This window comes from Macrobrachium rosenbergii, chromosome 30 (genome assembly GCF_040412425.1).
Source record: "Macrobrachium rosenbergii isolate ZJJX-2024 chromosome 30, ASM4041242v1, whole genome shotgun sequence".
Classification (NCBI taxonomy): Eukaryota; Metazoa; Arthropoda; class Malacostraca; order Decapoda; family Palaemonidae; genus Macrobrachium; species Macrobrachium rosenbergii.
Genome location: NC_089770.1, coordinates 25,475,313 through 25,496,987, shown reverse-complemented (window position 1 = coordinate 25,496,987; position 21,675 = coordinate 25,475,313). Strand labels below are relative to the sequence as shown.

General features: G+C 37.9%; 1 long non-coding RNA gene across 1 annotated transcript in view; it reads right to left on the bottom strand.

Annotated features, from left to right (window-relative positions):
* LOC136854783 (uncharacterized) overlaps nt 1-20,293 on the bottom strand; it is a 227,617-nt gene extending 207,324 nt beyond the window's left edge. Inside the window, exon 1 of the long non-coding RNA XR_010857797.1 lies at nt 19,452-20,293. This is a non-coding gene — a long non-coding RNA (uncharacterized lncRNA). The remainder of the gene's footprint in view (nt 1-19,451) is intronic.
* Between the last annotated feature and the right edge of the window lie 1,382 nt (nt 20,294-21,675).

Genomic DNA, 21,675 nt, shown 5'->3' with positions numbered 1-21,675 from the left:
ATTTCTGGTGATAGAAATTCATTTCTCGTCATAATGTGGTTCGATTCCACAATAAGCTGCAGGTCCCGTTGCTAGGTAACCAGTTGGTTCTTAGCCACGTAAAATAAGTCTAATCCTTCGGGCCAGCCTTAGGAGAGCTGTTAATCATCTCAGTGGTCTGGTTAAACTAAGGTATACTTAACTCAACACAATGCTGACTGATTATTAAAAAAAAATACCGAGACAATTGTAAGTTTTAAAGAAAATTTGAGCGTAAATGTGAACAAGATTAAGAATATGAGGGTAACTGTAAATCAGGAAGACAGGAAGATGGACTAAAGAATATTAATATGTATAAAATCGCAAGCGCTGGTAAGAGGATAGATCGGTGTTTTCTGACACGTTCTGATCCTGGAAAGAATGGCAGATTTTGACAGCAGGCTCAAGAAAAGATGCTGAAATTCAAAAGAGTTAGGAGCATGGAGCAGAGCAAGATTGGATACATGGGTGAAGAAGCATGAGAAAAGAAGGGCTTAAACATACGGGAAAGCAAGAAAATGCTTAAGAGAGGGAGTTAAAACGTGCAGTGTGTGTAGGGGTGTTTGATGTGATGCTGATGAGCTTTCAATGCAGGTTTATAAATCCGTCAATATTGTGCAAACTTGGTCACGTGATCAGAATTGAAGGCGTTATGTTGGTAAAAATGTACGATATTGGGAAGATGTAGGAGGGAGGAGGCCACGGAGACTGAAAATTTGGGGCTAGATGGTGTGGAAGAAGTGATGGAGCGGAAGGCCATTAGTGATCCGAGAAGCAAAAGGGTGCGAGTAAGTTAGAGAGTGACTGAAAGCCTTCTGTGTAGGTACTGGAAGCACCTGGTGTCGTGTAAGTTTATTACAAAGGGAGCTCATTCTAGATTCAATGATGATACTTGCAATGACGGCCTTTCTTTTACTACTGGTGCCAACCGCTACTATTAACGACTTATTCGAAATATATATATATATATATATATATATATATATATATATATATATATATATATATATATATATATATATATAAAGATATAGAGAGAGAGAGAGAGAGAGAGAGAGAGAGAGAGAGAGAGAGAGAGAGAGAGAGAGAGAGAGAGAGAGAGAGCCGGGTAATGGTAGTCAAAGTCACGGTCCACTGTTGTTTCCAAATCAGGCAATGGTTCGAATCCTCCCGGGGACGAAGCACTTACCAATTATAATTCTCCTTGGATGCAAGTTACTCCCAAGACATAGATAACTGGATATGAAATGGTATTAGTGGCTTTTTGTTTGTGGATATAGAAACTCACGCGTAATAAGTGACAAAAAATTATATATATATATATATATATATATATATATATATATATATATATATATATATATATATATATATATATATATATATATATATATATATATGTGTGTGTGTGTGTGTGTGTGTGTGTGTGTGTGTAATGTATGAATGTGTATGTATGTGTATATAGTGTGTGCGCGCGTAATTTAGAGCAAACATTTATCATGACTATCATTCGTATATCGACATAAAATAAAATTTTATATAACTAATGCTAATAACAAGTCTAATGCAAAACACTGAATTTTCCTATTATTAAGTAATTAATACCTCTACTGGAACTTAGAAACCTATCCAATTTAACTAGCGATGTAATATTGCACTGGCACCAGCGATTTCCATTATACAATCTTACATTTATTTCTTGTCAATTTGAATAAGTTCGTAATGGGCAAGGAAAGGCGACTGACACGAAGATAGATAGATAGATAGAAGCTTAAAGTTTATGTCCCTTGAATTATCTTTTTATTATTTCGCATGAGAATCATATAGTTTTATTTAACAAGCCAAACGGCCATGACTCTATACAGTAAACGCAAAGAGAACAGATGTCCAGAGAGAGAGAGAGAGAGAGAGAGAGAGAGAGAGAGAGGGAGACGGGGAGCGTCGACAAGGAGAGAAAGATGAACAACGTGGGAATAGCAATAAAGATGGCAATGAGAAAAAATAAAAAAAAGACAGGGGCAAGGGGAGAGAGAGAGAGAGAGAGACTATCAGGTAACACTGAAGAAAATTAAAGATGACGAGAGAGAATTTAAACATACCCACAGACCTGTTTTCTTCCTTTTGAGCAGGAAGTGGAAAAAGTACCATGGGGCTCAGGATCAGGAAAGAAGGGGTTTGACCTATAGACATATATTCAGTGGCTAAATGATTTTATCCTTTTATAGAAAATGACAAAATCAACTATTTGAAAAATACCCTGAGTTACCTCTCGCTGCGTTGGAACATCAAACGATAAATTCGTTTGAATTTGGTAACCAGCACCCCCCTCAAAAAACTGATGATGACTTCATCCTCACAGGGCTATTTCTCGCTGCTAAAAATCAAAGCGACTCCGTCCTTTTATTTTCTGTGATCTTGTAGCCATAACAGGCTAGGAAAAATAATCTTCATATACTGACATATTCCAAATGGACATCAATTTTTCTAATAGGGAGATGCTTCAGATAATATATATATATATATATATATATATATATATATATATATATATATATATATGTAAGTATGTATGTATTTTATACACATATATAAATATATAATATATATATATAAATATATATATATATATATATATATATATATATATATATATATATATATATATATATATATATATATATATAAAGAAATACCCATGGGTAATAAAAAAGAAAATATCTATCAAATGCAGAGCTGGATCGATAAAATCATCAAAACAAGAAGAAAGACAACGCTAGCCGGAACATATTTGAGAAGTCATGAACTGAGGTATGAGAGGAACAATTTGACTGCTATACCAGAAGCTGACGAATACCTGAATTGGCTTCTAAATGAAACTCTCAGTTTCTGAAGTGGATTCAATAATAAAGAAACAGAAGACAGAAACTCCGAGTAATGATGTAATCATTGAACAGATAATTTTCTCTGGAACTTAATGACACTTCTTATGCTAACTACGCTTGATGATTAGGAACTAGAAATCATGCTTACATCATGGTTACCGTATACCCCATAACTTGACCCTTGCTCATATTATGCCTTAACTCACTCCTCTTTCCGTAACTATTCTCAGAATTTTGCAGTTTTTGTTCTCTATTACCAGTCGGGAATTATATTTCCTATTCGCACCACTCCATCCATACAGTGTTGATTCGACAGCCTTGGAGAACTTATTCAGATGATATCTCATCTGTTGTTACTAGTTCAGCTTTTCTTCAAATTCATTCATTGTTTTCTTTAAAGAATAAAATAATGCTTATACATCTGTCTTGTCAAACAGTAAAACCCCTCTTTCTTGTCATCTGCATACTTCCATTTCGTTTACAACCTCGGCAACCAAATCTTTAGTTACCTGTTAAGATTTTTTCTATTTACTGACTAAGTTCCTTAAGACCAAACTATTTAAACATCTGTTTCGTGAAACAACAAAGCCCCCTTTCTTGTCATTAGCATATTCCTCCGAAGTCCTCATTCAGACGCAAGTGTCTGCCGTTGTCTTCGCTAATGAGCGAGTGTCCACTTCTCTGTACTGTTAAGAAAGACGAGTAATTTATTCCCCTTGTAATAACCCGACCGCTCGTTCTCTTTGTTGAACAATCCTTACACAGTCTCTCCCCTTTGTTTCGTCATAATGTCCACATGTTTTCTAACCTCGGTCTCCTGCTCTTTTGTTGATCAATGTTGTTATTAAGCAATGATTACCCCTTTTTGTCCTGTTTCTCTCTCTTTTCCGAGGGATTCCTCTGAAGACCTCGGCGATGCATGTATAAAAGAGAGAGAGAGAGAGAGAGAGAGAGAGAGAGAGAGAGAGAGAGAGAGAGAGAGAGCAGCCTGTGCCCTTCTCTGTGGAGGTCAAACTCCCACTAACTTCTTTATTTTTCAAATGAAAGCATCGTTTACTACCCATAATCAACATTCCATAAACAAAAGGAGGAGACAATAGATAGATTTGGCCTCCAACTCCCAACTATTGTCCCTCGTAAGTACACCCAAAATTCCTTCATTAGCGAGCATAAATTTTCTCCTTAAAGCTCTGCAGCGAATGACCTGTCTTAAACGTCCAGCTGTATTTTTTTTTTTTTTTCAAGTTTACTGCCCCTCCTTCGTCTTCTTATTCTTTTTTCCCCCTCCCTTCTTCCTTCTTCTCATCTCTCTATTACCGTAGACGACGACCTCCTCACCTTATGTCCTCTTCCCATCACCCCCTCCCGGGGTTCCTCTTCTAGGACGATTCCCCTTCCAGGGCGACTCCCATCAAATGCCCAGTCCACCCACCCACCCATCTACCCAGCGAAATTACCCTTGCACCCCTTCCCCCTTCCCTTTCAAAGGCTCCTATCAAGTGTTCCAGCCATCCACCCACCTTCCAGGTCCCTCAACACCCATCAGCCTAACCCCCCCACCCCCATTCCAAGTTGTGACGATGAGAGAGAGAGAGAGAGAGAGAGCTGCTCTCCAATCACGTTCCATCAGCATTGTTCCCTAAAAGTGGCCTGGGTCCCAGGGGATAAATGGCAGGGTCTCTTTTCGAGACAAATGCGTCAAAATCCAGTTCTGGTAGGATACTGGTAGAAGACAATGACGACTAATGCTCCGACTCTGGCGTTACAAAGCCGAGGGAGTCCCGCAACGCCTCCTGTCTCATACATATACATCAGGAGGCGAGGTCCAGGCTCGGACATCTCTCCTCCGGAATTTACAATACCTAGATACACATTATAAAAAAGGGGAGGGGGACATACACGGTCGAGGCTGATACGAGCGAAAATGGGGTGCACTTAAAGATAAGGAACTGTCACAAAAAAAAAGAGAAAAAGGCTTTGGTAACAAAACAAGCAAAAAACAAAGACACGGTCACAACAAGTACCAGCGACGATTAAAAAGTACGAATAAAAAACACAAAACACAGAGATTTAGTAACATTAAAAAAGCTTACGCATGTACGATCACGCAAAATACGAATGACAACGTAAAAGTACACCGCCATGCACCAACCACAAAAACACAAAGCCTCAGGTATAAATAAAAAAAAAATTCCACGGTCGTGGCTGGTACCAGCAAAAAGGAGCAGACTTGAAACAATACCAATAATAAAATTCCTTTATTCCAACAAATACAGTGGGTATTATGAAAAATTTTGGTTAGGTGACCGTACCATCAATAGTTACTAAATTGGTACCTTTTCTTGGTTGATTTATCATCGGAAGGACAATAATATATCCTGATGACAATATTATATGTTTCTTTTGTTTTACAAACAAAAACTGAGCATCATTAGTTACCATGAACACGAGAATAAACAATTGTAATTATATTACTAACAACACTAGAACCAATTATAATGATGTTAATAACAGTGATCTTAACGGTAATTTATTTAATTGCAACAAATAAATCCTAATACAAAGGGCAGTTCCCATACCATCCTAATAATTATAAAAGTCTCCGTCCACATCCCACCGCTACTTTAACGGGAAAATTCTATATGTTTTATAACCTGTTCCTTGTACTGATATTGCAAGCTCCCTAAACAACTATAAACTAAAAGGGTAAATGACTAACACTAGTGCTTCAATAATATTTTTTGCGTATGATTGTCAATCAGCCCTTTACTTCGAGCTAAGAGGATAAGAAGTCTATCAACCTTTGTACATTCATTTTCTTTAAGCTCGTCTTGAGATGGATAACCGTCACCAGGTATTTAGCTGAATCATTACCACTTTTCTCTGAAGAGCCTATCTTTATTCTTATGTAACTAGTACACAATCCATATGTGCTCTAGATCTAATAATGAAAATGAAGAGTTTTGTCAGTTTACCTCTACACCATTTCCAGAAAAACATCTAATTTATTTGCTCACAACACTGTTGCCTCCATCTATTGCTCTAGAGGACCTAAGTTTATAGCTGCAATTTTGAAAAAAAAAAATTATTGACAGAAATGCACAGTTGATTTGCAACAATTTTTCGATTAATCTGGATAATACTGATAATAAGGAAATTGACTGGTAGTTAATAAGACCACTGTCACATACCTTCAGGGAAGGAAAAACAATAACGTTATCAAATTATTTTGCCAGCAAATAAAATCCTAAAACAAGGGTGAACCTTACAGGAATCGACTTGATATCCCATCACTTGAATTTTTATTTATTTATTTATTTATTTATTTATTTATTTATTTTTCAGGCCCTTGAGAGTTCTTGTAACAGTTTGTACATTTACTGGTTATGACCTGAAAATGTAGCGATCCTGAGAGCCTGTACTGCCTCAAAAGCACGTTTACCTTCATATAAGAACATGTAAAAAGTGCGCCGAAGTTTCTTCAGTACAGTCGAGTTTTCTGTACAGCTGCGACAGCGTGTAATCAAGGCCACCGAAAATAGATCTATCTTTCGGTGGTCTCGGTGTAATGCTGTATGAACCGCGCCCCATGAAACTTTAACCACGGCCTGGTAGTGGCCTGTCCTATATCGTTGCCAGAAGCATGATTATGGCTAACTTTAACCTTAAATAAAATAAAAACTACTGAGGCTGGGGGCTGCAATTTGATATGTTTGATGATTGGAGGGTGGATGATCAACATACCAATTTGCAGCCCTCTAGCCTCAGTAGTTTTTAAGATCTGAGGGCGGACAGAAAAGGCGATTACACATTTTCTGCAGAAACTGCTGAATCATTCACTTTAATGTAATCACTTTTCGTATTGATAGGTATGACTTCACTAATTATATCCATAAATTTTTCTTTTTTTTTTTGTTTATGAGTTTATCTCTATAAAACTCTGTTTAAGAAGTAAGAATCTTTGTTTTGTCAGTTTCTTCAGTAGTTGGTATGGGGCGTTTGTTATTTCATCATATTCGGTGAACATGCGCTTTTACTTTTCTGTAAAAGAAAACTATTGAGATGGTTTTGTCTGTCCGTTGGCATTTTTCTGTCCGCCCTCAGATCTTAAAAACTACTATTAGCCTCAGTAGTTTTTATTTTATTTAAGGTTAAAGTTAGCCATAATCCTACGTCTAGCACCCCCACAGGTACTAAAAACACAGGCCACCACCGGTCCGTGGCTGAAAGTTTCATACAGCATTATACATTGTACAGAAAACTCGATTGCGCCGAAGAAACTTCGATGCAGTTTTTACTTTTAATTTCCGAAATCTTACTTCCTATTTTGTCAGCAGTCATCCACAGGGAAGAGGGCCGGTGATTTCTTTTGTTACTATAGAAGCCCATGAGTCTACGCAAGCCATAAATATGAACAAAATTACCGTTTTATATGTCTGCATAACCCGTTTTAAAAACCTTATCTAACTCGCCCATTTTGTCTAATGAACTGTCGAAAATCATTTCCTAATTAGATTCTTTTAACTACGAAAAGTTGTTGTTTCTGTCTCCCTTTTGGGGCTGGATGTCAGCAACTGCTGATATTAATTCATGATCTGACATGACAGCTCTATCTTATGCTGAAGCTTTATCGTTACTTTCTGTGACGACTACACAGAAGAATAGAATGCTATAGAATACAGAACCAAGGCCAAAGGCCAAGCGCTGGGACCTATGAGGTCATTCCGCGCTGAAACGAAAATTAACAATAAAGAAAGTTTTGCAAGGTGTAACAGGAGGAAAACCTCATAGTTACACTATGAATCAATTGTTAGGAGAGGGTAAAACGTAAGATGGGAGAGAGAGAATATGGTAGGAGGTACAGTAAAATGAATGAAAGGGGATGCCAACAGTGAACCGCACGAGGTGCACTGACGGCGCTAGCCCGAAACGGGATGCATCTAGAAGTTTTGCTCGTGCTTGTGATACGGCAAGTTTGTCTCGTATTTACTTTGATTCAGTTATTTAGAATTTTCTCGAGTTTCGATTGACACACTGACAGATCATCATTCCTGTCACCCAACATACATGTTTTTGTATTGTCGACAGAAAATGTTTGAAGAACTTCTTAAACGTAGTCGAAATCTTCTGCTAAATAAGGATGGCGGTACAACGCTCCAACTATGTTAAATGGTAATGAATTAAACAGAATTTAAACCTTTACATCTTGTGTATCTTGAAGCAGTGGTCGATCTGTTTTAAGGTGTACTCCTTTCAAATGATTTCTAACATACAAAGACACCATCTTTACCACTACCATTACGAAAGACAGCAAAGCACCATCGTCGGCTTTGCTTTATTTGCCTATGTCCTACTTAGTGTATAGAAAGCAAATTCTACTTTAGTGGCCTAGTTTGGTGTAGAACTCATACCTCAGTTTATAATCAAAACAGCTCCTTTTCTGTAACATGGTGATTGAATTCTCAACAGTTGAAACATCCCGCTTTCATGTTCTCGACATGTAGACGGCAGTTGTGGGTACTGTAACGGCAACTGGACCCACGAGTTATTTCTGAAGAAAGCTTGGCTGATGGTCCGGATTTTACAGTAGATATCCCAAAGGGACCTTTGTCCTTGGTGTTGGCCATGTTTCCAGAGTGGTTGTCCTCGGATATCCATCTCCTCGCGAAGATGACCTGACTGGGTTGTTGTATATGGGATCTGCAATGTTACTTTTGTTTGTAGTTTTTGTTAGCTCCTTGTGACGCTGTGGGAGAGCGAATTAAATTGAAAACGCGCTGCTGACTCCTCTTCGCGCATTAACAGTGAGGAGACCTCTGATGCATTTCACTTATTGCAAGTCATTACACGGAAGATGCGGGCATTTTTAGAACGCCATAAAAACAAAAGAGAATCTTCAGTTAAAAAGTACAAAAATATTCTTCAATCACAAACCGGAACAAAAATAATTCTATGTCATCGGAACAGAATTATTTTTCCGTGGGGGATGGTGGGGGGGATAAACATCCTTCAATCGAAGATTAAGAGAAAATATCCTCTAGCATAAATGAACCAAAATTATTCTCAACTGCCGCATAAAGAATTTCTTCACTCTCAAATGAAACAAAAATATTTTCATTCACAAACGGAAGAACAATATTCTTCAAACGAAAACGAAAGAAAAATATTCTTCAATAGTGAACATAGGAAAAATATACCTCGACTGCAAACGAAAGAAATAAAGTCTTCAGTCGCAAACGGAAGGAAACTGTTGGACAACTGTAAACTCGAGAAAAATATTCTTCAAAAAGGAATAAAGACATTCTTCGCTAGTCCGTTTCGAAAATATTTTGTACCGTTTTTGCTCATAAACGAAAACCCTTTCCGGTTACTTGTTCACTTAGATTAATTCTGCTCTGCCTTCCCAACCAATTTAGGAGGGAAAGCTTTAATAAAAATGTGAAGAAACGTTGACAAAGACCTACAATAATAAAAAGGAAATAACATTACACACCGGTTTTCTTGTAGCAAATACAAGTAACACCAAAACTTGCCCTTTTATTCTAGAAAGGAAATTTTTCCTAATAATAACCACTTATTATTATTACTATTAATATCTCTACGCCTTGTTTTTATTAGAGGTTTATTATTGTGTCTTGAATTTGATACGATACTGTTCTCTGGTTGGACTGGTGAGAAAAATAATTTGTATTTGTTTTCTGTTATCTTTGGATATTATAATGGTTAAAAGCTTTACTTTCATTTCCATTGCTTTTATACTGAGCTTTATGGGTAAGTTACTTTGTTTTACTATTAGTTTAATTTTGAATTATGTCAACATTAACTTCCTTTCAAGTTTCAATGCAAAAAAATTCGAGAGAGGAAGTCCACCAACAGCATTTATCAGATTTTCCAAATTAAAAACAGTTCCTCAGTCACAGAAACAAAAACGAAAATTTCTCCTAGGCCCTTTGACTTTCTATTTAGAGAGAGAGAGAGAGAGAGAGAGAGAGAGAGAGAGAGAGAGAGAGAGAGAGAGAGAGAGAATGCTGACAAGAATAATCCGTTTGGCTGAACCAGGTCTGACAATCCCTCGGACAAACACTCTTCAGAGTGATAAATTGCCAAAACGTTCGGGAAGAGCACGTAATTGTCACTGCATTTGGCCCGGAGGTGAAACAATTTTATTATTATTATTATTATTATTATTATTATTATTATTATTATTATTATTATTATTATTATTATTATTTACGCATGCAATCCCTGTTTTCTCTTAAACAATGAGATTAATCCACGTTTAATTTATTACGAGAAAATATGTTCGACAGACCTCCATTTAAGCCAATATAAACCTGAAACTTCTTTCCGTGATTCATTCTCTCCTAAAACATATTGGGATACCCGTTCCCTTTACAATGCCTTGTTAACTGAAGAGAGTGTCTGAAAGAGGCGGCCTGCTAGGACCTTTTATGCCCCGAAGCAGCCAAGGACCCTCCTATAACCGTTTAAACAAAGAGCTGAGCAAACACGAAGAGGGGAAAGACAAACCCCTCATAAAAGGGGAAAGAGCTCCCTTGAGGTCGCCTTAAATGAAGCAAACCTTCTTGACTTTTGAGATGAAGAAGGTTATGTATGCGATGGGAATAATTGAAACCCTCGGAAAAACACTTCTCGAATCCCTGGAACTCGAATGAACTCTGGATCAAGGTAACGATCGCTCATCATTAAGGTCATCATCCCTCATTATCATGATGATTCTCTCAACATGTCTAGCTCATAATACTTTCTCATTCCTAAAATAACACTCCCTCACTATCCAGATGATGCTCCCGCACGTATTCTGGATGGTCTCTCATTCCTGGTTTCTCAAAATCATATTCTCCCATAATAGGTACAACATTCCTTCACTATCAAGATGATGTTCTTGTACAAGTCAAGTATACCTTAGCTTAACCAGACCACTGAGCTGATTATCAACTCTCCTAGGGCTGGCCTGAAGGATCAGATTTATTTTACGTGGCTAAGAATCAATTGGTAACCTAACAACGGGACCTACAGATTATTGTGGAATCCGAACCACATTGTAACGAGAAATGTATTTCTATCACCAGAAATAAATTCCTCTAATTCTTCATTGGCCAGTCGGAAAATCGAACGCGGGCCCAGCAGAGTGCTATCCGAGAACAGTACCCACCCTCCAATGAAGAACTTGTTCTTTTACATTATCTATAGGATGATGATCTCTCATTATCTAATGGAAGTCTCTCAACATCAAGAAGTAGTTCAAGAAGGTCTCTCGCCATTCAGATGATACTATGTCACTCAAAATGACACATTCTCGCTATCTAGAAGATGTGAGCATCATCATAATACTCTTATCACCTAGACGATAGCTTCTCATTACTAAATTGCTGTCTAACTGTCACATCAAGACGTTCTCTCATTAAGAAGACAATACTCTCTCGCTATCTTTGTCAAGATAATACAGGCCTGTGAAAATTATAATCTCATAAACAATACAGTATTCGGAAGTTTTGGTTTCTGTAATCTATGCTACAAGAAAATGACACACAAAAAGAAATGGGAAGAATTCTCGTCATGAAATACCCACTGTCATTTATTTTGAAATTAGGACGAATGAACTTTTAATATCAGGGACCCGTAAAAAATATGAAGACGACAACAGAACGAGAAACAATGCCCTAAACTAGCCTAGAGAAAATAATTACAAAAAATTGGGAGGAATGAAAAACAGCTACAAATGACTTCTGGAACGATGGAAGCCATAAAACAAGAATTTTATAACCTTGGGTAAAATGTATAAAGAAATGTTAGATAGGAGATAAAATCGAGGCAATGAATAAATCCTTGAGCAAAATAAATTCCACTTCTTTGATAAAACAGCTTGTGTTCTGCCAGCGTAGACAAAACCCCGCAAGAGATGTTTGTACATAGAGTGTCATCAAAACAAGAAAAAATCTATTACTATTATTATTTTTCTTATCATTATTAAACCTATAGATGTACATATCCATTTGCACAAACAATCTTAAAAAAGTGGCGTTTTTCCTTACAGAGAGAGAGAGAGAGAGAGAGAGAGAGAGAGAGAGAGAGAGAGAGAGAGAGAGAGAGAGAGAGAGAGAGAGGACGTATGTGTGTGCGCGAGAGTAGGTGAGGGCGCACAAAAGGAGAAAACCTAAGGAAAAGTGAAAAAAGAGAAGCCAGCAGCTTGATCAAATACAAGACACCTGAACGATAAAACGAGAAAAATAAGAGGAAAACTGAACCCATTCCGAAAATGAAAAAACCGAATGGATCACGTGACAGAAATAGCAAACGAAAAAAGGAGGAGCGGCAATAAGAAAACGAAATAAAAAACCGATCCACTTTCGGAAATGAACCAAGTGTGCTGCAGAAAGCCGCCATGAAAATATATAAGTAAATAAAAAGTAAGAAAGAAAGAAAGAAAGAAAGAAAGAAAGAAAGAAAGAAAGAAAGAGAGAAATAAAGAAAAAGTTTATACCGAGAGTGTAGGTCTTGGTCTACACACTCATGCCGGTACCAAGTCCGGATATGAGAGGAGGGTTATGAACTTACAGCACGCCTTAGTAGTTGTTCAGTGCAAGCGGTAATGGTTTATAATGAGGGACCAAAGGTAACAAAGGCATACAGTATATAAGATGTAAATATAATGTAAAAAAAATCCTTTTAAGATAATGAAGTGATAATTTTTTTTTAAATTGGAATAATTGCAATGCAATTCTTTTTAAACAGTCATTTATGTGGCATGCTGGTGAACTAGTTAACAACATTTTTAAATAATAACGCTCACTCTAACAGCACGAACACCCAGGTTCGATTCCCTGGCAAGCCAGACTGCTTCAGCCACAGTGTGCCCTCTGCTCAATGAATCTGTAATTTTAGCTTGTGAAAACATACAAGTACACAGGCAAAAAAAAAAAAAAAACGTGATAACGGCAGCTTTATGTGGTTATGCGAAGGGGGATTCATCTGCCAACAACCCCGACCCCCTCTAAACACACACACACACGGTAAATAATGTTCCATTCCCAAACCAATTCCAAAGAAAAACAAAACTGGTGTATTAAAAATGACTCAGAAAGACAACTAAGTCTCCCTCCACCCTCCCCCCCCTTTTTTTTTTCTTCATATCTTGAAAGGTCCCAAAAATAAGTGAATAACAAAGCCCGTTTCAAAAGAAAACAATCCTAAGCGAACGATCCTAGAGTAAGACTCCAATCCTTGCATTTTACATAAAAATAAATCTATTTCTTTCCTCGTATTCGGAAACGAACCAAATAAAAAAAACATACTCGAACCTATTTTAAAAAATAAAACAATAACAGTATTAAAAAAAAAATAAGCTCCCGCGAGGAAGATACGAGAGAGAGATCAGGAGATATGCCATTCCAAAAGTGATGCAGAATCCACCTCGATTATACTAATGAATACTTAATCCCCCGGAGAAATCTCCCGACGAACTCATCACATTAAAACGGATTTCGCCGATCCAGAAGGCGTAATCCACGCAAGAATGATGATCAATAGGCCAGAGCTGTCGTTTTCCCGTTTCAAAAACGCCACATGCACACACACTACCATACCACTGATGTTACAGAGAGGATGCAGTCCAAAACAGAATAACTCCTTTGATACCCTAGAAAACAATATTTTCTCTCCAAAAAACGCGAGAGAGAGAGAGAGAGAGAGAGAGAGAGAGAGAGAGAGAGAGAGAGAGAGAGAGAGACTGGCGAGCACACACCCACACATACACACAGACGGTGCAAACTATTTTAGTAAAATCATCGTTTATGATGCGACTGAAACATCCGTTCAAATGTAACCTGTACTGAGTAACTCCATTCCTCGAGCTGCTTTTTACACTTTCACATTTTGCTATGGAAATTTACTTGACACGTTAATGATCTCATGGTCGTCTTTCGTGAATAAATTTTCACATTTTCATTAGTAACAACCAAAATAGGAGGGATTTGAACCACTGACCGGGTTAGCATCACATCCACCCCTGATGTCTCACCGGTCAGAGGTTCAAATCCCATGACAGGTTTGCCCTTTCATCTATTTCCAAACGAGACTGCAGGTTTGTAATTACAATAATGCCATGAATCACTCCAGTCATTCAATTCCTATTCCATTTCCTTGGCTGCGGCAGCGCTGTTAAAGTATCATTCTCGGATCCGCCTTCTCAACATGAAAGAAAAAAAAACACACAGACACACAACCGAAAACAGAACGCCTGGGACGTTATTCTAGAGACTAGACTGCATTTTCACTTAACTTTTCTCCCGCGTCAGCCATCCTCAACTTCCACGAATTCTGCAGAAATAGTTAACAAGAAAAACAATTCCTTTCGGCTGAAAGGGCCACCTAGAAAACAGTTTTGTTTCGGGCCAAAACGCTTAGCTGAAATTAAAGGGAAGAAGTTAATTAGCAACACAATCGTTTCGCCTGGGAAGCGCTAATTTCCTGCCGCACTTAACCAGGAAAGTACGGAACCTTCTTATTTTATGTATTATTATCTTCGAAAACGGTGACGTTAAAATCAACAAGTATGCAAATGACTTGCGTAAAACTTGACGAAAGAACCTGAGCCAGCTTCTGAAGGTTTTGTGTCATTATTTTGTTAAATTTTAACCCTAAATTATAAAGGATTATTATTATTATTATTATTATTATTATTATTATTATTATTATTATTATTATTATTATTATTATTATTATTTTACAAGAAGGAAACGGTAAAAAAAATTTCGGGTTTACACACTAATAATAGTAACAAAATTATTAATACTATAAACAGATAAATGAGATTGTGTCAAAACCTTCGTGTACAAGACATTGTGACCCTATTTAATTATCAGGCAACAGCAAAAGAAGTACCTATTTCATGAAGGATGCATACCACTTCTTTAGGATAATTAACCTAGTAATAGACAGTCTTTCATTTGTTGTGTTTATCATTATAATTATAAAATAACCAAAACCGTATTCGCCAAATAGTAGTAGTAGTAGTAGTAGTAGTAGTAGTAGTAGTGATAATTGCAGTAATGACTTTTTATGGAAATGACTTTAAACAGTAAGTTATAATAATAATAATAATAATAATAATAATAATAATATAATGATGATGATGATGATGATCTAAGGCACATAAAATCTAATAATAATGCTCATCCTTTTCATTACGATCATGATGGCAAAAATCCTAAATATTTAAATGAATCTCATAATAACAGAAATAATATGATGGTGATGTTAACGACTGTCATCTAAAGGATCTTTTAGGATGGCAGGCTAAGACCCTTGAGCCTACCCATTAATTCCAGCCGCTCACAAACGTATCTCACAGCAATATAAACAGACTAAACCGAAGACCTTTAAACCTGGTCAATCGAGATCTCTGTCACCGCAGCATCACTTATTCATCTTACATCTTCCCAGCCTATTGAATCCGAGCCAGCCTCCCTAACATCCCCCAACAAGAGACCAGCCGAGGTCCGTGGGTTCTGGGTTGACGGAGCCTTTGAGAGGACCCTTAAATTATCTTTAAGGCAGGACAAAGGTGCAAATGGTGGGATGGAAGGGTGTAGGGAGAGGTAGTATGGAGGAGGGAGGGAGGGAAGGGAGAAGGGAGGATAGTGATGCCGTGGAGGTTCAGTATGTGATATGGAATGTTACACTATGGTCCAGGTTGGGTGGAGGAGAGGCAAAGGGGGAAGGGTGTGTGCTGACGGAGGGGGTCGGGGGGGAGGCTGGGGGTAGTGGTGGCGGACGCAGCAGGGAGGGTGTGCTTATGGACAGTGACATACAGAATAGTGAAAGGGGGGAGGGAGAGAGGGGAAGAGTTTCTGGAGGAGTGCAGGAGATGGGAGTAGTAGAGTGCAGCGAGCGGTGAGGAGGGTGAAAAGTGGTGAAGGTGGTAGAAGGAGAGAGTGCAGTGAGATGGGGGCGAAGGAGGGAATGATATGTGTGAAGGGGGGAGGAAGGAGATGTGTGATGGAGGGGGTTGGTGGAAGTGGTACAGATGGGAGGGAGAGACGATATAAATGAGTGTGTATTGTGGCGGTTGATGAAGCGGTCTCCCTTCTTGTCAGGGGATGAGAAGTGACGATTTTAGTTGGGTGTGGTTGTGGTGGAAGCCCACCCGCCCCCCTACCCGATACAGAAAGGGAAAGAGAGAGAGAGAGAGAGAGAGAGAGAGAGAGAGAGAGAGAGAGAGAGAAGGGTTGGAAGTGGGGGAGGAACACAAGCAAAGAGAAAGAATAAAAGAACTTAAATGAGAGAGAGAGAGAGAGAGAGAGAGAGAGAGAGAGAGAGAGAGAGAGAGAGAGAGAGATTGGGGAGGCAGGGAGTTCATTATATCTATCGCAGCAAGGTGCCATCTCATTTCCTACATTATTGCTCTTTATGTATCTGTTCAGGGTCCTTTCCACCACCTTACAATACTTTTATTATGGCTATCTGCATATCTTAGTAGATATATTTTCGCATGGGTATATTTGGCAGTGAACGTGTGTGTGTGTGTGTGTGTGTGTGTGTGTGTGTGTGTGTGTTTGTTTAAGCGGGGGACGGAGGAGGGAAGGCGTGAAACAGAAAGAAGAATTTGGACTGTAAAATAATTTTAAATTTGAAAAAAAACACCGTCATAATGGTCTCCTGCAACTTCGAAAGTTATAACCATCCTACTTCGACTGCAATCCAAGGGATAATATGATCATAAAAAACAATAATATTAATGATAGGGTCAGGAGAGAAAGTGAGTATTAGTCTATCATCTTGAACGGTCGTTTGTATCAGTGAGACGTCATAGCTCCTAGTTTGCCGTTTCATAGCAGCCACAGAAGGCGAGAATATCAAACCTGAATTAGGTGAAGTAACAGTTTGGCAGCTATTTGACCGAATATGCTGTTTCGAGATGTTTCAACATGAAGAATAGTGTGTATATCTTCCAGTCGAAATATTTGGAGTGATCATGTCTCTCTCTCTCTCTCTCTCTCTCTCTCTCTCTCTCTCTCTCTCTCTCTCTCTCTCACAAAAATGATACACCTCTGTTTCTTTAAGGGCCGGTGCTGGAAGGAAAGGTAACATATTGCCTGGCAGGCAAAAATGAAGAAGAAAGGAGCAGAGTGTGGGAGAGAATTCCATATCATGTAAGTAAAGTATCACGGAGTAAATGTGTGAATCAGTGATTTAAAGGTGCAATATGGGCCGCCTACGAGGCATCCTATAAAGTGAATTACAGTTCATAATTATAATTCAGCTTTCCTGAACTTACGGCGATCTGATTACCTGTACTAAAATGTTGGGATATGTAATCATCTTTGTATGTCTGTCAGTCTGTCGGACTGACCATACAATATCATAGAAGATTTCGATGACATTTTGTCGAGGGATGACCAACAGGCCAAGGAACCGTTGATTACATTTTGGGAAAGATCCGAACCGGGATCTTGATGCGGTTCAAGATGCAGGTCCGTGACTTTTTAACACTGCAAGGTGAAGTAACTTTGGGTTTCTAATAATAAATTATTTTGACGCTGGCGGAGGTATGCGATATCTCAAGGCATTCTATTTCATGCTTGTTTATTGATGCTCACGATGCATCATGCGACAAACAAGAATCATCATTTGATCCTGCATTTTATTTCCTAAATCAGCATCAGTAGCCTATCCCGTAAGGTGGTTCTCGACTCATCTGAGCTGATGTCAGCTTGGGAAATCTCTCCCCGTTTCATTTTTTTCTCTTACAAACTTCCATCTCGGGCTAATCTCTTTTCTTTCTCTTTTATATTTTCTCCTCTGACTGGGGCTAGATAAAGACATATGTTTACCAGTCCCTTGGGACTTGGCATTTAAACAGAAAAGATTTACCGATACAAAACAGAACGGATACTACAGTACTGTTGCCACCTTTACATAGCATGGAATGAATGACATAAAATTACTTGAACTATAATTTTCAAATTACCATTGAATGCTCACTAAAATGCAGTTTTCATGGTACTCATCATTATTCTCAAACAAACACAATGCCATTACATGAAAACAATATTGTTGAAAAAAAAATTACATTATAAGTTACCCAACCAAGTACAGAGGAAGCCAAAATCTATCATTTATTTCCCCTTAAATAGATGACAATCATTCACAAGACGGTATAGGAACACCTCGAGTGAGAGAGAGAGAGAGAGAGAGAGAGAGAGAGAGAGAGAGAGAGAGAGAGAGAGAGAGAGAGAGAGAGAGAGAGAGAGGACGGAAAATGATGGAATGGGGCCAAGAAATATGGGAAACTGGCAAAGAGGAAGAGGTATGGCATTTCAAAGCGCTGCTTGCCAGCCATCCAATGCACCGACACACACACATGTGCAGAAAACTCGAAACCATTCATGCAGAGACACGTATGCTGACATCTCTCTCTCTCTCTCTCTCTCTCTCTCTCTCTCTCTCTCTCTCTCTCTCTCCACCTGGGTCCGGTTCTCCTCTCATGTATATAACAAACATACATATATAATATATATGTATATATTGTATGAATGTATAATATATATATATATATATGTATATTTACATATATACATTAATATTATATACACATAATACATGGGTTCGCATTCCCATCCCTTACACATTTATTTTGCTATTTGTTAACAACAAATATACGTATCTACAATTAATGTTGTATTATATATATATATATATATATATATATATATATATATATATATATATATATATATATATGTATGTGTGTGTGTGTGTGTGTGTGTGTGTGTGTGTGTGTGTTCAGTGCTACTCATAAATTTATACTATATATTTTTTGTATACATAGAAATTATATTCTGTGGAAGCTAATTATGATCCAAACAAATAAATGATAATTATTATGAATAAAAATAATATGGAACGGCGCGATACAGAGGCTACGGCCAACACCAAAGTCAGGAACACAGGTCACTGGTCACAAGTCGCTACCAGCGCAAGGCTAGTGAATATGAGGCAAAATGTATAGGCCACGAACGGCGTCACTTATGCTTCACACAATTCACTATTATCATTAAAAAACTGAACATTCATATTGGAGAAGCTTAAAATTCCAATAACTTGCAAAGTGATCTTCAAAAATCCAGAATGCTTATGAGTAACTATATAGAAAACGGATGACAGAAAATAACAATCAGATAATAATAAAAGAAAATAAAAATCAAATAATAGTATAGATAAACCAACATATGAGTAGACTTGTACATACACAAATCACAATACAGGCCAGAAACACTAAGGTGCTGGTACACAGAACCTCAAAAAGTAGTATAACAGACTCATGTCAACTCATGAGCGTTGGTTTCAATAACACAGATAAGGAAATCGTTTGCCGATTTAGATTAAGCCCGCCTAACGCCAGCACGGGCCCTTGCACAAAAGCGGCGTAAGCTGCAAAAGGGATTAACAACAACTCTGGACTCGGTTACCTAACGGAGACGAAAGCCGGGGTAAAGAGTGCAGTAAACAGTAGACTGATCAACTTACCAACTGGATCTGCGACTGCGACAGAGGAGGGCATCTCGGGACACGAAAACAGAAACCGTGGAAACTGACACACGTCAAGTATCTGGAAGATAATAGGAAAGCCATATTGAACACAAGTGTAAACATTGTATTCATGAATATTTATTACACATGGATAAACCTGAACAAAGCATGAGAGAGGATTGATAAATTGTCGCTGAAGGGCGATACAAATAATTGAAGCGTCGGGACTTCGCATGCATCCATTAAAAAAAAACCATCCTGGAAAATTATTCACACCCGGAACCATCTCAAGTAAATACATTCTTCCTTAGCTCACAACCCTACCCTCTACAAAAAAAAAGTCCAAGATAATCTTTTTAATTATCTTATGAACTGACAAAGAAACAAAAAATAGCCTAGAATTACTATCACACCATAGGCGGAGGTCAAAATTGGATGGGTATAGTAGATACAATATTAAAAAAAATCATTAGTACGTCATTTTACAATATTCGTGCATATACAACGGTTTTCATACGCAAAATCTCGTTAACTAAAATAATATAACAGTAAAAAACTTACTTTAGTCGCGGGTGAAAACTTTTGAATATTTCAGTGCTTCAGCAGAAGTCTAGACATTATGGGCTGCCCAAGAGCAAGAGACCATACTGCATAAGCAATGCTCAACAAAAAGAACATTTACGAAAAGTCCAAAAATACAAAAGAACATAAGATTCCGGTGACATTAACTACAGACGATGATGAGCGTATTTTTATTTCGTTATTCCTATCCCACTCTTGCTCTGTTATCAACTAAACATTTCTGCCTAATATATTCTCTTCATCATCACCTTTATTACCACACCACTACTACTACTACTACTACTACTACTACTACTACTGTTATAATTCTTACTGCCACGTCAGTACTACCCACAATCATTTCTAGGAAAAGAAACCTAATCATCTTAAAAGAATAACCCGGAGGAATAATCCTTCAGCCATCTTCCAGAATTACCTGAAACAGGGACCCGATACCACTGGGCTCTCTGATAATCACCTGGAATATCGTCTCTTTATAAAACATCGAAGGTTTTCAGGAAAAACGTCTTCTTGACCTTCGTCGGAGAACAGACTAAAAGTGGAACATGCATAAGAATATATCCCATGCATCGAGTTTCTTACATTAACACAAATGCCGACGGGATGTTCCTTCTCGTGAACTTATCTAGCTAAAATTAGAGATTTACAAGAAAGAAAAAGCTCCTTTACAGCGAAGAGGACTGACTGTGGAGTTCGCAACTTCCAGGGAATATCTGTGGGACTGCCAAGTATGATGTCAGCAGCGCAACAGAGAGTGTTGAAGGCATTCGGTCAATACCCAAGAGTGAAAGACACAAGGAAGGAAAACGCAAGTACTAAACCATTTCAGAGAGCAGTCCACGGGCTTTTCAAATACAAATCTTCAAAGCGTGAAGGATTGAGTGCATTACGGGGGAGAGGAGGACAGAGGGCGAGGGTTACTTGCATATCGAATAAGGATGTTTTAGTACGTCAGGATATCACAAGACAACATAAATCGCCGGGCCACGCCATCCCGTCCATTGTGTTGTCACTCCAAAAGAATATAATTACTTTCAAAGTACATAATACTTGTAAATGCAAGACCTAAACGTGAACGTTATTTACCAAGCATCACGATTTCAGGAATTATTTCAACGAAATTATGGTAGCCCAATAATTACTAAAAATTTAACATACTTATACACATGGAAAGTCTGTATGTATTATGTATACATGTATATTTATTTATTTTTTCATTTATCAACTACTGAGGAGAGGATGCCACACGTGCCCTTTTTAAACCTAGCTGAATCCACAACAGCCGCGTAAGTTCAAGAAGTCTGACTCACTGCTGTGGTATACAAAGGCACAACAGGTTCTAGCGGAGCATTTCCACCAATCCTCGTGCAAGAGCCAAATCTGGTACCTCTTCCTCGGTAAGTGAGAATGCTACCCACCACACCACAAGGTACTGTATATATATATATATATATATATATATATATATATATATATATATATATATATATATATATATATATATATATATATATAATTTTATAAATATTACTGCTGTTCGCCCTCGATGTATTTAGGTGTAGGAATATCAGTCAGATTGACCTCGACAGAGGTAGGCCAGGCAATTCAAAATAACGATCACAGCAGAGACAGATGGCGC